This window comes from Heterocephalus glaber, unplaced genomic scaffold (genome assembly GCF_053883595.1).
Source record: "Heterocephalus glaber isolate CG9 unplaced genomic scaffold, H.glaber_assembly_v1.0 deba00001555, whole genome shotgun sequence".
Classification (NCBI taxonomy): domain Eukaryota; kingdom Metazoa; phylum Chordata; class Mammalia; order Rodentia; family Bathyergidae; genus Heterocephalus; species Heterocephalus glaber.
In genome coordinates this window covers 2,319,663-2,328,018 of record NW_028258346.1, presented here as the reverse complement: position 1 = coordinate 2,328,018, position 8,356 = coordinate 2,319,663, and the positions used below count along the sequence as shown (strand labels likewise).

Here is an 8,356-nt window from a genome sequence, read left to right as displayed (position 1 = left end):
CATTAAAATATTCTTTTATATAAGACTAACTGTCAGAATTAAAAGAGCCGCTTATTACAGACCTGGGTTTCTATAGCAACAGTAAGATAAATGCCAAAGTGTCTGAAGCATCGAGAAAAATAATACACACTAATAATAGGTAGCCCTGTGAATCCTTTTAATAAGACAACTAATTGAGAGCCAGCTATTTCTACATGTTGGAACAAGGATGGCTGCGGAGACCTTCAGACTTTTTAAAACCCAGTAAAATTGTGTCTGTTAAAAGTCATGGAAATGATTCTGCGTCAAAAATAGGCTCCTGGCTACTGTAGGAATATCATCATGATGTTCCAAGCATGCGTGTTAGCATGCATGTTACATTATATACTCAGACCTGATCCTTGCATCGTCTGTCTCTCCCTCTCCTTCTTAAGTGCCTGCTATGATCCTGGCAGGGTGAGGTTGACCCCAGACCAACACCTGCACTGTAGCTGCACCAGCCTGCCCTGTGTGTGAGCACAGCGAACTTGCTCCCTTCTAGTTTACCTGCCATGCTCCTCTTGCCAAATAGAGGATGAGCTCCTAGCATAGGGACCTTGAAATGGGCTTTTTTTTTTTTTAGGACTGAGGATTGAAGCCAAGGCTGAGCTACATCCCCAGCGCTTTTTTTTTTTTGGTATTAAATTCTATTATTGGTACATTGTAGGTATACAACACAATTACATTTCTCATTGGGAATTGTACCTTTATATAATGCATCTTGGTTCTTATTTTTTCCCCATTCCTAGCCCTCCCTTCACGCCCTCCACCCTTCCCTATTTACAAGACTTTATTTCCATTTTTTCCATTTCTCAGCATTTTTCCTTTCCCTTCTTTCCTTTCCCCTGCCCCTCCCACTACCCCTACCCCTTTGGACCTTTTCTTCCTATTTTGCATTATCGATTATTCATTCCAATCATTGGTACATTTCAGGTATACAATATAATGACATTCATCATTGGAAATTTGCACCTTTACATAGTCTCTCTTGGTTCTTATTTTTCACCCTTGCCCAGCCCTCCCTTCAACCCCTCCAGTCCTCCCTATTTACAAAGATTTTGTTCCTATTTTTCCATTTTCTCCTATTAATCCCATTCCCTTCTATCCTTTCCCCTAGCCCTCCCACTTCCTTCCCCTTTGCCCCTTTTCTTCCTATTTCACATTACCTATTATACATTTAGTCCTTATTTACACTTTGAGTTTCTCACACCAGAGAAACTATTCGGTATTTACACATGTGTGTCCTATTTATTTCACTTAAGAGTATTGCCTCAATGTGCATGCACTTAGATATAAATGTCTCTAATTTCTCATTTTTATGGCTGAGTAGTACTCCATTTTATTAAAAAACCACATTTTCCTTATCCAGTCTGCAGTTGATGGGCATTTGGGCTGTTTCCAAGTTTTAGCTATTACAAACTGTGCTGCTATGAACATGGGTGCACATATATCACTGTGGTATGATTCTTCGAATTCTTTGGAGAAGATCCCCAGCACTGGAATAGCGGGTTCAAATGGGACTTCCAGTCCTAGTTCTTTGAGGTATCTCCATACTGATTTCCACAGTGGTTGAACCAGTCTACACTCCTACCAGCAGTGGAGCAGGGTTCCTCTTTCCCCACAGCCCCACCAGCATTGGTTATTGGTTGATTTCATGATAGCAGCCATTCTTTCTGGAGTGAAGTGGAATCTCAGCATTGTTTTCATTTGCATCTCTCGAATGACCAGTGATGTTGAACATTTTTTCATGTATTTATTTGCTATTTCTACTTCTTTGTCTGAGAAATGTCTGTTCCTTTCAGATGCCCATTTTTGGATTGGGTCTTTAAATTTGGGAGGTCTGATCTTTTTAAGTTCTTTATAGATTCAAGATAGTAGACCTTTGTCTGAGGAAGAGCAGATGAAGATTTTTTCCCACATTGTGGGTTGTCTCTTCACACTGCTGGTGGTTTCTCTTGCTGTGCAGAAGCTTTTTAATAAGAAGAGATCCCATTTGTTGATTATTTGTGCTAGTTCACAAGCAACTGAGGTTTTGTTCATAAAATCTTTTCCTACACCGATGTCTTCAAGGATTCTACCTAACCTCTGTTCCAACTGGTTCAGAGTTTCTATTTTAATATTTAGATCTTTAATCCATTTTGATTTGAGTTTAGTGCATGGTGAGAGCTATAGGTCTAGTTTCAATCTTTGGCAAGTTGAAGCCCAATTTTTCCAGCACCATTTATTAAAGAGGCTATCTTTCCTCCAGTGAGGGTGTTTGGCTCCTTTGTCAAAGATGAGATGGCTGAGTGTGTCTGGCGTTGTTTCTGCATCTTCTAATCTGTACCACTGGTCCTCAAGTCTGTTTCTTTGCCAGTACCATGCTGTTTTTATCACAGTAGCTTTGTAGTATAGTTGCAGGTTGGGGATTGTGATACCTCCTGCCATGTCTCTGTTACCTAGAATTGCTTTTGCTATTCTGGGTCTCGTCTTCTTCCAAATGAATTTTTGGATTGTTTTTTCGAGGTCCATGAAGTATGCTGCTGGGATCTCAATTGGAATTGCATTAAATCTATATAGCAGTTTTGGAAGTATGGCCATTTTCACTATATTAATCCTTCCTACCCAGGAGCAGGGGATGTCTGTCCATTTTCTGATATCATCTTCAATCTCTCTTTTCAGAGTGCCATAGTTTTCAGAGAAGAGGTCTTTGATTTCTTTCGTTAGGATGATTCCTAGGTATTTGAGTTTTTTGGATGCTATTGTGAAAGGAATTCTTTGCCCTATTTCTCTCTCAGTGAGTCTGTCATTCGTGTAGAGGAAAGCTATTGATTTTTGTGTGTTGACCTTGTAACCAGCTACTTGACTGAATTTGGTTATTAAGTCTAGAAGATTTTTGGTGGAGTTCTTGGGGTCTTCTATGTAGAGAATCATGTCATCTGCAAATAATGACAATTTGACTTCTTCATTACCTATCTTTATTCTTTTTATTTCTTTCTCTTGCCTAATTGTCATGGCTAATGTTTCCAGAACTATATTGAACAAGAGTGGTGATAGTGGACATCCTTGTCTTGTTCCTGATTTGAGTGTGAAGGATTTCAGTTTTTGACCATTTAGTATGATATTGGCTGTTGGTTTTTCATAGATGGCTTCTATCAGTTTGAGGTAGAGACCATCTATTCCAATTTTTTGTAGGGATTTTATCATAAATGCATGTTGGATTTTGTCAAATGATTTTTCTGCATCTATGGAGATAATCATATGGTTTTTGTCCTTGGCTCTACTGATATAGTGTATTACATTAATTGATTTTCGTATATTGAATCATCCCTGCATCCCTGGGATGAATCCCACTTGATCAGAGTGTATGATCTTCTTGATGATCTTCTGCATTCTGTTTGCCAGTATCTTATTAAGGATTTTTGCATCTATGTTCATTAGTGAGATAGGCCTGTAATTCTCTTTTTCAGTTGGGTCTTTCTCTGCTTTGGGGATCAAGGTGATGCCTGGTTCCAGGAATGAATTTGGGAGTTTTGCTTCCCTTTCAATTTCATTGAAGAGTTTAAACAGTAGTGGCCGCAGTTCCTCTCTAAATGTCTTGTAGAATGCAGCAGTGAAGCCATCAGGTCCTGGGCTTTTCTTAGTTGATAAGTTTTTAATTACATTTTCAACTTCATTGGTTGATATTGGGTTGTTCAGAATTTTTAGGTCTTCTTTGTTCAACTTTGGTAATTCATATGTATCTAGGAATCTGTCCATTTCTTCTGTGTTATCCATCTTATTGGCATATAGGTTCTGGAAGTAGGTATTGATGATCCTCTGGATTTCTGCTGGGTCTGTTGTAATTTCACCCTTTTCATTCCCAATTGCATGGATTTGGGCCTTTTCTTTCCTTTTTCTGACAAGGTTGGCTAAAGGTTTGTCAATTTTGTTGATTCTTTCCAAGAACCAACTCTTGGTTTCATTGATTTTTTGTATCGTTCTGTTAGTCTCCATTGCATTGATTTCTCCTCTGATCTTTATAATTTCCTCCCTTGTATGAGCTTTGGGGTTGTCCTGCTCTTCTTTTTCTAGAAGCTTGAGGTTCAGCATCAGGTTGTTTAATTGGGCTCGTTCTGTTTTCCTAATATGCGTATTCACTGCTATGAATTTCCCTCGTAAGACTGCTTTCATTGTGTTCCATAGATTCCAATATGTTGTACTGTCACTGTCATTTAATTGAAGGAACTGTCTGATTTCTTCTTTAATTTCCTCTGTGACCCATTGGTTATTCAGAAGTGTGTTGTTCAATTTCCATGTGTTTAGGAAATTTTTCCAGTTTCTTTTGCTATGGATCTCCAATTTCATCTCACTATGGTCTGATAATATACAGGGGATAACTTCAATTCCTTTGCACTTACTTAAACATGTTCTATGTGTGAGTATGTGGTCTATTTTTGAGAATGACCCATGTGCAGCTGAGAAGAATGTGTACTCTGATTTTGTGGGGTGGAAGACCCTGTAAACATCTGTTAAGTTCATTTGTTCAAGAGTTCAATTGAGTTCTAGTATTTCATTACTTATTTTTAGTCTAGTTGATCTATCCATTTGTGACAGTGGGATGTTGAGGTCCCCCACTACAATTGTATTAGTGCATACATGACTTTTTATGTCCGTTAGTATTTGTTTTATATAGTTGGGTGCACTAGTGTTTGGTGCATAGATATTTATGATTGTCATCTCTTCCTCTTAGATTCTTCCCTTTACAAGGATGTAGTGTCCTTCTTCGTCTCTCTTAATCAGTGTTGGTTTGAAATCTACTTGATCTGCAAAGAGGATAGCTACTCCTGCTTTTTTTCGGGTTCCTGTCGCATGCAGTATTGTTTTCCACCCTTTAACTTTCAGTCTATGAGTTTCCTTTTGAATTAAGTGTGTTTCTTGTACGCAGCATATCGTTGGATTTTGCTTCTTGACCCATTCTGCCAGTCTATTTCTTTTGATTGGTGAATTGAGACCATTAACATTGATGGTTCTAACTGAAACGTATTGACTTGTCATTGCCATGACTTTTTCTTTTTGTTGGGGTCTCCCCCTTTACATTTAATTTCTTGTCATGCCAGATGGGTTCATTCTGCTTTGCTTCCTGGGGTTGTGATCCTCAATGTCTGTTCCTAGGATATTGTGTAAAATTCTTTGGAGTGCTGGTTTGGTATTCACGAAGTTCCTAAGGTGCTCTTTGTCATGAAAGTATCTTATTTCTCCATCCATTTTGAAAGATAGTTTTGCAAGGTACATCAATCTGTGTTGGAGGCTGTTTTCTTTTAGGGCTTGGAATATGTCACTCCTAGCGCTTCTTGCTTTGATGGCTTGTGTTGAGAAGTCTGCTGTGATTCTGATGGGCTTTCCTTTGTATGTGATTTGTTTCTTTTCTCTGACTGCTTAGAGAACTTTGTTCTTCTGTTGTGTTTCTGGAATCTTAACAATTATATGCCTATGTGTGGATTTTTTTTAATCAAGGCTATTTGGAGTCCTATATGCCTCACTTATCTGTATGTCAAGCTCTTTTCCCCTGCTTGGGAAGTTTTCTGCCATTATTTCTGTGAAGAGATTTTTTATGTCATCTGCATTCTCTCCTGTTTCTTCATTGAGCCCAATCAGTCTTATGTTATTCTTTTTTGCATCATGTAGCAGCTGCTGGATTGATTTCTCATGTTCCCTTATAATTTTGAAGCAATTTTTCTTTTCCTGGTCACTAATTGCAATCTTATCTTCTATATCTGAAATTCTGTCCTCACATTGGCTCATTCTGCTGTGTAGACTTTCAATGGAGTTTTTCATGTCCTGGAAATCTATTTGCATCTGTTTTATGGATTCCATTTGTTTCTTATGTTGGGATTCCATCATGTTCCTGAGCTCCTCTCTAGATTTATTAATCATGTCTTGCACTAGGGGCACAATTTCTCCTGTTATCTGAGAAATTATTTCTGATTTCATTGTTTCCAGATCCCCTTTTGTTGCCAGTTCAGTGGGTCCAGGTGGTTGAGTATCAGAGTGTTCCATCTCATTTCCCTTTGGGGCTGCTGTAGGTGATCTGGAAGTCTAGTTTTGAGACTTATTTACGTGTTTTCTCATTCCGACTGGGGCGGGGGGCTGTTAGCGCCTGCACGGATTATCTCCTCTGAGCTGGGTGATGTGGGACAGGGGCCGGCAGCAGCAGTAGGGATGGTGGCCCAAAAGCCCTTTCCTGTGGGCTGGGAGCAGCCAGAGGGATGGTGGCCGGGAAACCCCTTCCTCTGGACCAGGAGCAGTGGGATGGCAGCTCAGAAGCCCCTACCTCTGGGCCGGGAGCGGTGGGAGGGATGGTGGCCCGGAAGCCCCTTCCTCTGGGCCAGGAGCAGTGGGACAGAAGATGGCCCAAAAGCCCTTTCCTCTGGGCTGGGAGCAGCGGGAGGGATGGTGACCGGGAAGCCCCTTCCTCTGGACCAGGAGCAGTGGGACGCCGGCTCAGAAGCCCCTACCTCTGGGCTGGGAACAGTGGGACTCAGTACCTTGGTCTGGTGGTCTGGTGTCCTCTGCGTCTTTGTAGTGTGGAATCAGGTGGCTGCCTGTCTGCAGCAGGCTGATTCGGTGTGTTCTGTGCGACTCAGGACCTAGTTAGGGCATGGGCAGACCTGCCTGTCTGCAGAGGGGTCTTTTTTTTTTTTTTTTGGTACCAGGGATCAAACTCAGGACCTTGCACTTACGAGGCAGGCGGCAGAAGCTTTTTATCTTTTGATACAGGATCTCACTAAGTCCCTGAGTTGCCCATGCTGGACTCAAACTTGCAATCCTCCTGCCTCCGCCTCCCAGAGTGCAGGGATTAGAGGCATGCCTCACCATGTTCAGCTGAGAGGGGGCCTTTCTATTCATATTTTCTGAACACAATTCTTTTCTGAAATCAGTCTTTTCTTGACTTACTGTAAGGAAATGGCACAAGTGTTAGTTTGTGTTAGTTTGCTAGGCTTGCCATCACCAAATACCACAGCCTGGACAGTCTAAAGGACAGAAATTTCTTTTTTTTTTTTCGGGGCTGCACAGTTTGACTTTTAATGGGCTGCACAATTCCATCACAGCTAATATTTATGTGGCTACTCCTTATGCCTTTGCAGTTTATGCCTCCTTGCTACTATACAAGAAACAGAATTCTATGGTCTTCAGTTTTGTAGGCTGTCTCACATGTTTTTAATCAGAGTCACTAATACTGCTTGAGGAATCCGTTCACATAACCTCTACATCATCTTCATTTTCTTTATTATGCCCAGGAGGTTCCAACAAAAAGTCATTACTGTGGTTTGGTGGTAACATATTCATTGACATATCATTTGACTGCCATGGATACTGTGGAGTAAGGACATCTGGTCATCTACCGGCTGCAAGGGCATCCCCTGGTAAATGACCATTCACACCATTCGTGGAAGGATTGTTCATCTGACCCAGCAATCCACTTCTCATCTCTAAATCAGTTGGGTACAGTCTTCGTGGGTCTCCTGGAACCCAGGTCAGTGGGGCACACACAGCATTACTTGCACTAATCCTATGTGCATACTTAATTATTTCTTCAGAGGAAATAGCACCTTTTCTTGCTTTTTCTATTGACTTGAGTTTCTCTTTTGCTTGGTAAACAGTTGTTGCCAGTATTTGTTCGGCTTCCTTTAGCTGTTTCTGTAGTTGCTGAATATCACTGTCTCTCTTCTCTACTTCTTTTTCTAAAACTTGCATTTCATGATGGGTTTTTCCCTGATTAAGTGCCAATTTCATTAGTTCCTGAAATTCCCCATCTCAGTGAATTAACAACTCAAGGACCTGGTTTTCCTCCCCAGCCTGGGATAACTTTTGGTTTCTTGAAATTGCCAGCATTTCTATAAGTTCTCTCGACAAGACCTCCAGATCTTCAAGTGCAGACAACAGACTCCCGCGTACTGTTACTGCCTGCCGATGCCGAGCTGCCTCCCAGCCGTTCCTTCTCCTTCTTATCACTCGAAGAAGCTGCCATGCTTCCGGCAGACCCCAGAAATTTATTTTCTAACAGTGGTGGAGACTGGAAAGTTCAAATCAAGATGATTTCTCCCGAAGCCTCTGTCCTTGGTTTACAGATGGCCATCTTCGCCCTGTGGCCTCACAGACTTCCTTTCACGCTTGTCAGTGTCCTGTAACACTACCAGGCACTCAGGTTGGGGCATAGCCCAGTGACCCCCCCCTTAGCACAACATTCTCCTTAAAGAGCCAGCCTCCACATTCAGCACAGCCTGAGGTCCCAGGGGTTGGGACCTCCAGATGACATTTGGAGGGAGGGAGCTTAACTGAGACCTTAATGTCCTCTCTTTGCAATGTGAGCAACAAC

General features: G+C 41.4%; 1 pseudogene; it reads right to left on the bottom strand.

The window, feature by feature from the left end:
* Nucleotides 1-7,182: 7,182 nt before the first annotated feature.
* LOC101704207 (mediator of RNA polymerase II transcription subunit 4 pseudogene) lies at nucleotides 7,183-8,020 on the bottom strand (annotated as a pseudogene).
* Nucleotides 8,021-8,356: the final 336 nt, after the last annotated feature.